A 12,360-nucleotide genomic window follows, 5' to 3' on the forward strand; every position below is an offset into this window, starting at 1 on the left:
CAAGGGAGAAGTGCTGCAGATATACTTTTCATGGGAAAGATGATTCCTTTCCAGCAATGCAATATGGTCACAGGGGCTGCACAATGTGACTCTGGATCTGTGTTGCCTGAAAGCTCCCACACAGAGATGGGACTGCTGTAAGAGTAGGGCTTCACCTGTCCTCACTGACACCAGCCTCTTTGCAACAGACATGAAAAGGCCAGCCCAAGAGCTCCCCTGTTCACAGATGCTGATTGCAGGCGGGAGCAGCCTGAAGGATGGGCAGGAATTCCTGTATCTAGTCTAAGAAATCCAAACTGTGGCCTATAGGGAAAAGGTAGTTTGGAACAACATGGTAGGATTCCCACTTTACACTATCTTGGATTATCAGGTATTTAAGATCTTCTCTTTCTTAAATACTCCTTGCTGTTGGATCTCTTGGAGAATGGGAGGAGCCTCAAAGACATAGGAAAAAAATGTCAATGTGATAAGGACAAAATGAAAGAGAAAGGTAATGACTGTAAGAGAAAAAGAATCCAATTTTCCTAAAAGTCTAATGGACTTAGGAGATCAAATCTCTGGTAAGTTTAAGTCACTTGAGGCACTTCTGATAACTTACCCAGTTTGCCAGGAAAAAACAGGTTATAAAAACTTGGCACTAGTTATACTGGAGGCAAAACAACTCTCATTCACGAGGATACATTCTGTATATCCTAAACAGGGTGCTGTATCCCCAGCAAATTTCCCCTCAAACACATCCTTAGCAGCCAGAGAGCAACTAATGTGGAGGAGTGCCTGGAAGGAGTAGCAAGTCACTGGTTTTGAGTGACAGCACATAAACCATACATTCTCCAGTACAAAGGCTGTCTGCTGGTATTTCAGTTCTCTGACTGGGATTCTGTTTCCCCTGTAGTCTGGCCTCTCCTTGTCTGTTTGTTTTGTTATCATTTGTATGGAGATCATCAGATCCAAGTACATTTGACATATGGAGATAACAGTCAGGAAAGGAAACAACATATGGCAGACAATTCATATCCATCAAGATCTGTCATAAAACCATTTTTAGCAATAGAAAAGAAGAGTAGAAAAAGACAGCAGGTTTGAATTTAAAATAAGCGTGCTGCTTTAACACACAGGAGGCCTAGGGCTTGCCTTGCCAAATGAGACCAATGGTTCACTGCCTTGAGGTACTTCTGGGCTAACCCAGCTGTTCAGCCCAGAGTTACTGGGAGGAGGAAGAAAGGGAACATCGTGCTGTACAGGTGCTACAGGGTGAGTGTGCCTGGAGACCCCAGTGTGCGATACAAGACCCTGCTGTCCTCATGTATCTTGTTTCCCCTGGAGCAGCATCACATTTGATTGGACAGACGGGATGGTCCAGGTCCTTCCTAGCAGGGCACTAACACTGCCTGCTGGAAAGGTGGGCAGGACTGAATTAAGGCTGAATTCAAATTATCTACAAGAGTGATTTGGATGTGTAGCTCTGGGTCTCAGGAGCACCCTAGTGCCCTGGCTGGGACAGCACAACTCAGGTAAGGTGTGGCTGTACACCAGAAGCATGGCATTTGATTTCTTTAATAGAAAAACTTCTGGTCCTTCAGTTCAGCTTAATTGAACTTTTGGCTGAAGAGGAGTGTTTTGACAGGCTGTATCTAGTTCAGACATGGCTGCATTTGGATTATTTAGATATATTGATTGGGAAGTTTTAACAGAATGAGGATGCTTTCCAGGACAGAAAAATACTATGTATGTCACTAATCTATGTAGTTTATTTATTACTAATAAATGGGATGTCTTTTGTGATCTACAACCATTTCACCCTAGGGGGGACCTGGCTTTTTACCAAAGCAAGTGGCCTTTTACTTTTAGTTGGTTTCTTTTTTATAACCTTGGATTAAGAGGCTGTTTTAAGGATGAGAAAATGTCTGTGAAGGAGTGTTTACATTGCCCAGCCCAACAGAGGTCTCACAGACTCAGGCACGGTATCCCTCATGTGCCAAGAGAAAGGAGCAGCATCTCCTACTTTCTGATGAGACAAAAGCTGAATAACAGAGGAGAGATAGCTGCTGTGGGAAGATGTTCTTTCAGGGAATATCTTCTCATGGCCTTTTTTCCTGATGTTTTTCTGCACAACTTCTAATGGCTGATCTTCTTCCTACTCTGCCAATGGTCTTCCCATCTGTTCTTTGCTCCAGGAGCAGTAATAATGGGGTTTGCTGGTTTGCTGCATCTTTGGAATTAAAAAGATGGCAAATTTTGTTGGAGGAAACAAAAAACACTCTCTGAGATGGATAAAGCCTATTTGATGATCCAGGGCATCTCACTAGGAGTGGAATAAGTTGACCTCATCTATGGACTGAACATGCTAAGCTGAGCAGGTTACATGAGAAAGGAGTTTGAACAAGTGTATCTCCCACTTCTGTTTGAGTGAGCAGGAAGGGTGAAGCCTTTGTCTGGTCTTATAGGGTGTCAAAGCCCAGCCCTGCCCAGAGCCTTGCTACGGTGTCAGAATCAGCAGGTATTGTTGTTGAGCATAGCAACCCTTGATGCTGTTGAGCATATGCGTCCTTTACAGATGTCAACTAGGAAGGTTTAAAATGTAAAATGGCATTTTAATATTTAAGAATAGCAAGCAAGTAGATGGCTATAATAGAAAAGCTTCCAATCCTTTAGCTATGTGTTCCAGAGCTGCATAACACTGCTGATAAAATTGCCTTTGGATTCCTTGTCTAATATTCCAGGTTTTCTCTCTCTCAGCAAAACACAATAGCTTCCACTAAGCCTCCCTGGGAGGGCAGCTAACAGCACATTTACTAGACACTTCAAACATTTGATCATATTTCTCCTGAGTGTATTTAACATCTGTTAATGTCAGCAGCCCCAACCGGATCGAAATACCTGCGTTGCTGGGAAAAATGTTTAATATAAAAGATGACACGGGTAAGCAATTACTTACTGGTGTTTTTTGGAAATGGATAGGTGACTACTAGGCTCCTCTATTCCCCTTCATCTGCCTACCCCCCTCACCAGCCCTACTCTGTTACCACCCTGCTGCTGTGTGCTTCTCTGAATGCATTAGAGTGGTTATTCTGAGTATGCAGGAGATGCCAGAAATAGTTTCAGGTTTCCTGCCTCATCAAACCAAATTCAGTCTGTAAAAAATTAATACACCCAGAAGGAACAGTTAAAAGCATCTCCAATCAATTAATGTTAAAATGGGGGCTAGGAGGCTGATTTGTTAAAGGAAACAGAATCCAGCTCAGAGCTCAAGAGGCTACTGAGACAAGAGTACAGTTTACAAGTGAAGCTGTAGCGTTTCAAAGGAGAGTAGCAGACAATGTATAGGTCAAAGCAATAAATGCATCACTCTCAGCAGTTCACTGCTTCAGGCTCGAGGACCCCAAAGACAAATCCTGTTTTAGGCAGGCCAAGAAGTCTCAGAAAAGCAAGTCTTTCCAGACTTCCCACAAGGCAGGAGATGGCACAAGCCTGGCTGTTTGCACTGGCCATTTGCATCTTCCATCTTTTCTCCCACTAGCAGCTGGAGTGAGAAATAAAGGATGCAGCCTTGAGGGGTCTGCATACTTATAATGGCCCCATGTCTACTGCACTGCTCACTCCAGCAGTTCAGAGGACAAGTTGGTACACCATCCTTATGAGTTTGCCTTTAAAAATCGTTAGTTAAAAAGAGACAGAATAGGGTGTTTTTTCTTGATAGCTGAACATTTTTGATGTTCAGCATTATCTTCACAATCGTAAGTCAGGCATCAGTTTTATTTATGATGGAACATGAGACTCTCATATCCTTTCTTGACTTCAGGGCCTGGAGCTTCAAGCTGCAGTTTTAAAAGCATATGGATAAGTTTCAAGAACTGGCAGCAAACATACTTATGGTGAAATTAAACAGAAATTGCAGTAATTTACACAGAAGGGGGTTCAATCTACAACTCTTGACTGTCTCTTGCCTGGAGTGCCAGTCCTCATAAAGGTGAACTCTTTTTTTTCCCCTTCAAATGCTATCTGATTGTTTCCAAAGTGAGAAAACTTCTAAATCATGTCTGAAGCCACATCTGAGTGAAACCTTTTCAAGCATGTTTTCTGGTGTCTTAAAAATAAATAGGTGCACAACCAGCTGAAGCCTATTGTCACTGTTTTTACCTCTGATTAATGGAGGTTACAATTTTCTTCCTTCCAACTATTAACTATTTAGAACCATTTATACTTTAATGCCTTGTCTTTTTCCTGGTCCTTTGTTTCTGTGTTACATCCTCGCAGTTAGAGAGCATTGAGATAAGTGGTAGAAAAATGGGTAGAGGGAGTTAAGGCAGTAATCCAGCTTTGAAATAAAAAATTGGCTTGAGGTTAGTACTTGAATCTAAAGAGCCTGCTGAAGGCAGGAGGGAAAAAAAAAGAGTGGCAGGAGAAACTGAGTTGATAGAACCTGAGACAATGGCAGTACTTCTCAGGATGGTGTACTTGAATGCAGCCCTGGTTAACATAGGGTTAATGAAACTGCATGTCCCTGAGCGTTGACTGGGCCAGGGCTAAGAGTGAAGGAGATTTGCTGAAGGCAATGATAGGGTTGCTAGCATGTATTTAAGAAAGGACTTAGGTGGTGCTGGATCTATGCTGCTTGGTGGGCTGCTGTGTTCAGGGAGGGCTTCACATGGCCATGAGGAGGAATCAGAGTGGCTCATAGATACTGAGATGGGAAGGGTTCATACTGTGCTTCCCACCTTCCCCTATATCTCTCTGTCTGGGTAAAGGAGCACCGCACCCAAGAAATAAGTTCATTTTGTTCACAGATCTTTGCCTGTGAGATTTAGAGTGTGTTCTGGGCTTGATCTTTTCTGAAAACTGTATTTTCTTTTGCAGACACCAGCAACAACTCTGCTGACAATGAGGAAGCATGTCTGCCTGTTAATTGTCTATCGCATTTTCTATTTTCTTCTTTATTCTAGATTGTAGCAGCAACCTTCCCTCTGGTTAAATTGGAAGAAAGTGGCTGGAGAGAGCTCAGGTAAAGCCAGTTGAGATTCTCTTGTATTCACTAAAAGAAAGTTATACAGGAATATAATTATTGGTCTCTGTCAATAACTGGGCACACTGACTCCATAATGCCCTAGGTTACGCTTTATTTCTTCGCTGTTTGAAATCCAAAATCAATTTTTCTATTACATTTTAAAAATAAAAAATATATTTAAGGAGACCTTTTGGACTCCATGTGCTCTGTGTCACAACAGATATCCAGGGCTGGGCAAAAGAAATGATGTTTCTGCAGTCAGGTATAGAAGACTACATGGCTCAGCTGTGCCCTACGCTAGGATACAATAACACACAGTATGGTGCAGCTTTAATTCAAAATAAATATGTCCATAGCCTACAAAATTCCTCTAATACACTTATCTGGGAGAACACAAAGATTAAAAAAATCCTGCTAATTCCTTTATCTTTCAGATACAGAGCTGAAAACAAAGACATCCAAACCTTGAGCGATTTAGAAGAGGAAGAAGCCAAACTCTGTGCCAAAGGTTTGACTGCTGGGTTTACTCATGGCTTCAGGTAAGCTTCTTTCCCTGGGCTGTTTAGCATTTCAGAGGCCCTGTGTGTTCCTCAAGGAGAGCTGTGGATTACAGACATAAAACCTTGCATAGCTTGCAGCCAAGGCAGAGCAGAGGGAGTATAGACAAGCTAATCCAGGGTTCCTTCTTGTCCAGCATCCTGCCTCTGACCCTGGCCAGTGCTACATGCTTCAGAGGAAGATATAACAACCTCACAGCAGGCAGATGCAGGATAATCAATTCTTTCAACCTTGTTCTCAAGACCCATTAGATGTCATCCTGATCCCTAAATAGTTAGGGGCTGGATTAAGCCCTGAAGAATGCCATTTAATATACTCTAAAAATTGTTGTTACCATTAACTCCCATGACTCTGGAAGTTAATGTTATCAACAGACAAATATATTTTCATTTTGAATCATCCAGTGTCCTTGGTCTACTACAGCAATGCATACGTAGGCTTAAAAACCTGTTTGCAAAAGGTATTTAATATTTCTTTTTGTCTGTGGTTATTTCCCTGTAATTATTTTTTTTTTTTTACTGCATGTCTCATTTCCTGATGTTATGAAGTAAAGAGCAGGGATAAAGTGAGTATACTCTAAAGATTACATATTTCTTCATCACATCCTTGTACAAAATGCATCAGAGGATGAATTCTTTCAGCAGCTTAAACACTGGTTTGGCAGCCTTCTTCCAGCCCCACTCAAAAATAGGGAGATAGGCTTTGCACTTCTCCCAACATAAACCCCAAATCCACACCAGTCCAAATTGCTGACCTTGGCTGACTTTTGTCCAAGCTTTCCCAGTACTGGCTAGGATGAGCGAGCTCCCATAGGAGAGCTATTTTGGCAGACAATCTATCTTTTGGCAGCCCCTTTCCTACCCTACTCCAACTGGAGCAGTAGTTTTTGTCTCTCTCTCGACACTAACCCTAAGCCTTTCACTTGCTCTTTTTGTCTGCAGAGCCTTACCCAAGATCCTCAGGCATCCTGGAGGTGGAGGAGCTGTCAGTGCAGAATGCGTTTGCAGCACCCTGTTCCTTTGGCATCCCTTTTCCTTCCCACTTCATCTGTAGCTCTTTTATTGTTGTACTTTTAAACCCAAACCCTAGCCTTGTCTTCTGTTCTTTCCTTAGGATGTCTTCTTAATATCTTGCTTTAACAGCAATTCTTACTGTTTTTTTTTTTTAATCTCTGTTGCTTCTCATAACCCTGTTTAACTTGTGCAGCATCTCTGAGGGAGTTTTCAGAGCCTGTGAAGAGATGTTATGTGTAGGATTTCAGCTGGGTCTGTAGTGTTTATGTAGAATAGCTTAAACATTTTTAAGTGTTTCATTTCTAAATAATTCTGGCTCCCTGCCATCTTTCGTGCACATACTGAATCTGCAGGAATGTATCTACAACAATGACTTGGACTACTTATTTGTGTCACCTCCATTATATCTCTGTACCACCTGCAGTGCAGCATTCTCTCCCTAGCCCCATCTCTTGACCATTTTTTCTTCTTGTCCTTTCTTCTCCTCCTCCTTATAACATCCTTGTAACATCACAGCCTCTTTCTCTTTCCTGTTGCATCCTCAGTCCTCTGCTTTCCTGCTCCTCACTGAGACAGAGGCCAAGGAAGACCTGAGAGTCCTATGTGTGTATTTGTGTGCAGTGGTCAGGAGAAGGCAGAGGAGGACCGGCTGCCTATACGAACTAGCAGAGCCCCATGCTGAGAGCCAGGGGAGGTGTTGCCCTGCTGTGGGGCACAGCCTGTCCCAGAGTGGGACCAGGGCAATTGCTGCTCAGATCCATGGTGTTATTCTGTGCCAGAGGCACTGGGCATGTGCCTGCTGTGGGGATGCGCTGTGCAGCAATGAGGAACCTTAGCAGCATTTTTCCCCCCTTTTCCAATGCTTGATTACTTGGACCAGTCATCTGGTTGCCTAAGATCTTCCTGAACATCATCTGAATCATTCATGCTACTGACCCACCTAAAAATTTGTGGCTGGTGTATTTTTTGCTATTTCAGTTCCATCCCTCTCTAGATAATTCATAAACACAAATGAATTAAACAGTGCAAAAGCCAGGGTGGAGCCTTGAGGCACATGGTGTTTGCCAGGGTGAAAATAGGCCGTTCACTTCTTTTGCATTTGTTAAAGTTCCATCCAAATAATAACTTACACACACATATCTCCCTCTCTCCTCTGCTATCTTAATTCCTCTAGCTTCTCTTTTTTGTGATACTTTCTCAAAAGTGTTTTGGCAGTGAGTAAGTCATGGCTTTTCCTTTGACATGGCCAGAGAATTGTGAGAGATTAGTGAAACAGTTCTGTTTTTTCTGGGTATCATTTTAAACACCCTGTTACTATTTTCTTCCCATTCTTAATGCTACTTTCAAGGAAGAACGGCTAAAACTTTCCAGCCAGAGATAGCTCTGCAGACTCCAAAACCCTGTTTCTCTTACTGTGCTGATCACACCACCCTCCAACACTAGCAGGCTTTTAAATGAGAGCAGTAGTAATTGGAAGAACATGAGAAAAGAGTTTTCAAGAGCTTATGGCTTGATTTTTCAAACAGATCAGTACTCATACCTGGGACTAGAGTTTCACAGACCTAACACAGTGGGAACTGAAGTGTTTTGGAAACCTGACCTGGGGCTGTGCCTTGGTGCCTTTTAAAGAGCTGGTGAGGTTTCCTGGCACATTGCAGCTCTGTGCAGATAACATCTCAGCTTCCAGAAATCCAGTAAATCTTTCAGTGCCCAGCAAATTTGCTCTGTTGTAGAGCAAAGGAGCTTCACAGCTCCAGTTTGGGAGATAATTAGCAGAGAATTAACTTCATGGTCTTTGCCCTGTGAGTGGTCACATGAAGCACACAGGTTTATTCTTTGTCCCCTCACTGCTGTTTGGAAGCTCCTAGAAAATGCTTTGGGGAGTGTATAGGCTCACCCCAAAAGTCAGACAATGAGGAGCCTTCTTTCTATAACCACTTCCATGTGGGGTGAACCCAAAGCCTATGGAGGCTCTTCTGTTGTCAGCCACGGGAGATACTTGAGGAGGCAGAGATACCATTGCTTCAGGCACTCATCAGAATCCCACTCTGACCTGCAGAGCTTCCTCAGGACTACAGAATCTCTAAGCTCAGGCTGTTCATCCTGTTTTTCCCAGTGAAGTGTGGCTTGTCCAGTGGGACATGTTCTATTGCAGCTGGTTCTTCAGGCTGTCATGACTAATAAAGTAGCCCTTGGTTGCCTGTACACATCGATCCCCAGTATTCTGCTATTGCCTGACTCAATTGAGAAGAAATGGATGCTGCTAGTGATCCAGCCTATGCAATGGACATAGTTCCTTGATGAAAAAAACAAAATGAAACAAAACCAAAAAAAGCCGAAACCAAACAGAACCCAAACACCTGGGAAATATTGCCTGTATTTTCCCAACTGTCTTGTCCTGCTGCTAACAGGAGCCATGTGTCTGTTACAGAGATATGCAGGAAAACAGAGTTATTAGAGGCATCAGGTATTTGTTCAGGAGGCTGTGGGATGCAGCAGTTCCTTGGGCACCACAGATATATTTACAGTATTAAAAGGTCAAACAATCTTTCTATTTCCCCGTTTGCTTCAGAGAGTTTTGTTGAACATTCTCATTATTCGTTGCAGTATTTTTTTGATTTAAGAGGATTTCTCTCCACCACCATAGTTATTAGAATGCAGTTGTGTGTGCAGTGAATGTGTTAGCACTGTAACAAGCTTCTCCTTGTAGTCTGAGTGCAAAGCTTTTAGTTCAGTTGTGTGTGGGGCAGTGAAGACAACATGGGGCAGGTAATTTGGAAAAAAAAATGGAATGAATGGGAAAAAGACTCAAAGTGAATAGTTTATAGACATGACTTCTGTCCCTATCTCCGGGCTCTGTGCCAACTATTAACTTATTTTCCTGATCTTTTTTTAGATGAAGAGAAGCCCTGTACAATAGCATGGAGACCCTGAGGATTGGAGATAATTTTTCTCCTTATGCATTTTCCCCTTCTTTGCAGGTAGGGGTTTTGGCCTTTTAACCTGTATGTGAGTTGCAGAAAGCCTCTGAATCCCTAGTCAGTTGTTGGGAAACTCCTCCAGCACTTGCTTGCTGTTCCTCATCCACAAAACACCTTCAGTGTCAGAAAGGTAGAGCAGAAAAGAGGTTGGTGGAGCAGGGGATAGCTAAACACAGCACCTAAACCCTCCAGATTAGTGAGAGGAGGTAAAGACAATGTAGGTTTGAGAACAGTAGGAATGCTGGCATTATCAGGCAAAGATAATTAAAGATAACAAAGCCAGGGAGTTGAAGACATTATGTCATGATTCCCATTCTGTATTTTAAAAGCTGCAGCATACAGGCTTAGATAAGGGTGATTACTTCCAAGAAGAAGTAACCAGAGTCTGCTAAATATTATCTATTAGGATAACATATACCCAAGAGTCTTGAGAGGGTTGGCGCAGGAAACATCTGGTTTTAATGAACCTGGGAGCGCTGGCAATATTGCAGGCGATTGCAGACTTCCTGGGTTTTGCAAGTACTTCAGAGGGGTATGAGGAACAATTAAGGTAATTATAAACTGACCAACTTGAAGCCAGTATCTGGCAAAATAGTGCATAGGCAAATATGAGATTCAGTTGCTAACTAAAAATACAATTAATATCAGGCAACATAGCTTTCAAGGAGGCAGACTGAGGTAAACAGAAGAACTGTTCAGCTTACATTTTGTATGAGATTACAAATTCAGCTCTTGACAGTGACCGCAGAGAGATAATATGCTTTTGCAATGTGTTCACCATGGCCCAGTGCAGTATTTTGCCTCGAGTCAAAAGATGTAGGGGATGCTGACTGATGGGAGAGAGGTTTTTATAAAATAGTCTGTGTCCAGTGTTGTTTAAATTTCTGTATCAGTGGTCTGGAAATAAACATAAAACTGCTGCTGATAAAATCTGAAGATGACACACAAACTGATGGAGTAGCCAGTAATGATGGGGACAGAGTGGTTACACAGAGAGATAGGATGGTGCAGTCTGCATTTTCCGTTTCAATAAGATGGGTTTTAATGTTGCCAGATGCTAAATCATTCACCTGATTGCAGGACCAAGGAACTCTTCCAATCTGGTCGACTCACTCATGGCAGCCCTAACACAGGATTATTTTTTTTCCTTTTTTTTCCTCTTGAAATATCTGTTGCATGAGGTTAATACGTTTGGATCTCATCACTGACTGTTTTGCCAATGGCTTTTGCCAGCACAGACTGTTTTTAGTTTGTTGCGTATGTTAGTGTTAGTCTCTTACAGGTAAGGGTGACAGTGTTGTACCAGCAATAAGTGAATCAGACTTGGTGGGTGTGTAGGTGACTGTTGAGACCTACTCTATGCTCAGCACTTGTCACTCTGCTAGTCATGATACTCTTCCTTCTCTTTGTGTGCTTTTCCTGCCCGGGGGCAAGCTGATTAAAGTGGCTTATATCTTCCCTGAGCTTGATGCGATGCTTGTGACTAAAGATTCGTGCACTGGCTGATAAATTACACCTAGTCAAATATGCATTTAAAGTTACTTGAAGTACTTTCTTGGACAACTGCCCTTCCCAGTTCATTATCTGGGTATTCTTGTACCATCTGTCCAAGCCACAAGCCCAGCTTCCTGCAGATGGGTCTTCATTAATAGACTCTCAAGAGCCAGTCTTCTTGCTGGGAGGATTGAAGGGTGATTAGCATCTCATACTGTCTTGGTCAGGGTAGGGACAGAAAGACATAATAGCAGAATTTCTCCAGCTCATGCTTGCTCTACAGCATCAAAGACTCATATTTCTATAGAATGATGTAAAGACAACAGAAGAGGAATCTATTTCCATTTAAATATTAGGAATATCTTGATTTCATCCAGCATCTCAAGTCAAAGGCAAAAAATTTCAGGAAGAAGTTGCACATACGAACATGGATCCATTGACAGATGCTCTAAGAAGCGTTTTTCCCCCCCCAGAACAAAACATCACTTACCCTAACACAAACCCACAAACTTTTGCGGAATCTTTTATGGTCAAAGATTTTGAGTACGTTGTCTCCACATTTCTTTTTACAGATGGATGCACCAAGCAAATGTCAGCTAGGGTACTGGGCTCAAGTCTTGACTTCCAGGTTTAGGCAGCTTTCCTCTATCACTTCAAGGTACTTCTTTACATGCTTATGGGCTTCCACTGAACACATTAACAAAGCTCCTGCCACTAGGCTTGTGGGAGTTGACGAGATCACAGCCTAAGAAAAGTTAACACTATTAAGATAAGGACTTGAGAATTGAACCTACTTACCAAATTTGTTTCTCTTGTCATTAACCCTGACAGATCAATGGGTTTAAATTTCTTTTTCTAATACGTAACTGCTGAGCAGGCTTTAATAAAACCCAAACATATCTGTGAACTATTATCTCTTTCTCTCTAGGAGACTGTTTTATGATATGTACTGAATTATAAATATCATAGCGGTCACTAGAAATTTTTTTTCCCCTGTGATGGTCTCATATTGAAAGGAATGAGATACTCTTAATTGTACTAATTATGCATCTCTCTTAACTTATTTGGTGGATTATGTATGGCCTCCAACTTCTGAATAATCAGTGATAGGGTACGGATTTTTTTAAACCATCTAACCCTTCAGCCTGAGAAGGACTAAGAGGATCCTCCCTTTGCAGGGAAGGCTTTCCTATGAGTGAACGAAGGACTCGTATTCCCTCCTATATTTCTACAGAGAGAACAATGACTTAGGACTGTATGGCAGAGATCCTGCCTAAGCTTCTTCAGACCTGGACCTAAACTGCTGTCCTGA

General features: G+C 42.2%; 1 long non-coding RNA gene across 1 annotated transcript; it reads left to right on the plus strand.

Moving 5' to 3' along the window:
- The first annotated feature begins 4,878 nt into the window (after window positions 1-4,878).
- LOC133278666 (uncharacterized) lies at window positions 4,879-11,869 on the plus strand. The gene is made up of 4 exons (XR_009746627.1): window positions 4,879-4,999; window positions 5,437-5,541; window positions 9,470-9,554; window positions 11,621-11,869. It is a non-coding gene; the product is annotated as an uncharacterized LOC133278666 (long non-coding RNA).
- The last annotated feature ends 491 nt before the right edge of the window (window positions 11,870-12,360 follow it).

Source organism: Pezoporus flaviventris, unplaced genomic scaffold (assembly GCF_033815535.1).
Source record: "Pezoporus flaviventris isolate CSIRO_AGI_PZ_B2104156 unplaced genomic scaffold, CSIRO_AGI_Pfla_v1 ptg000066l, whole genome shotgun sequence".
NCBI lineage: Eukaryota > Metazoa > Chordata > Aves > Psittaciformes > Psittacidae > Pezoporus > Pezoporus flaviventris.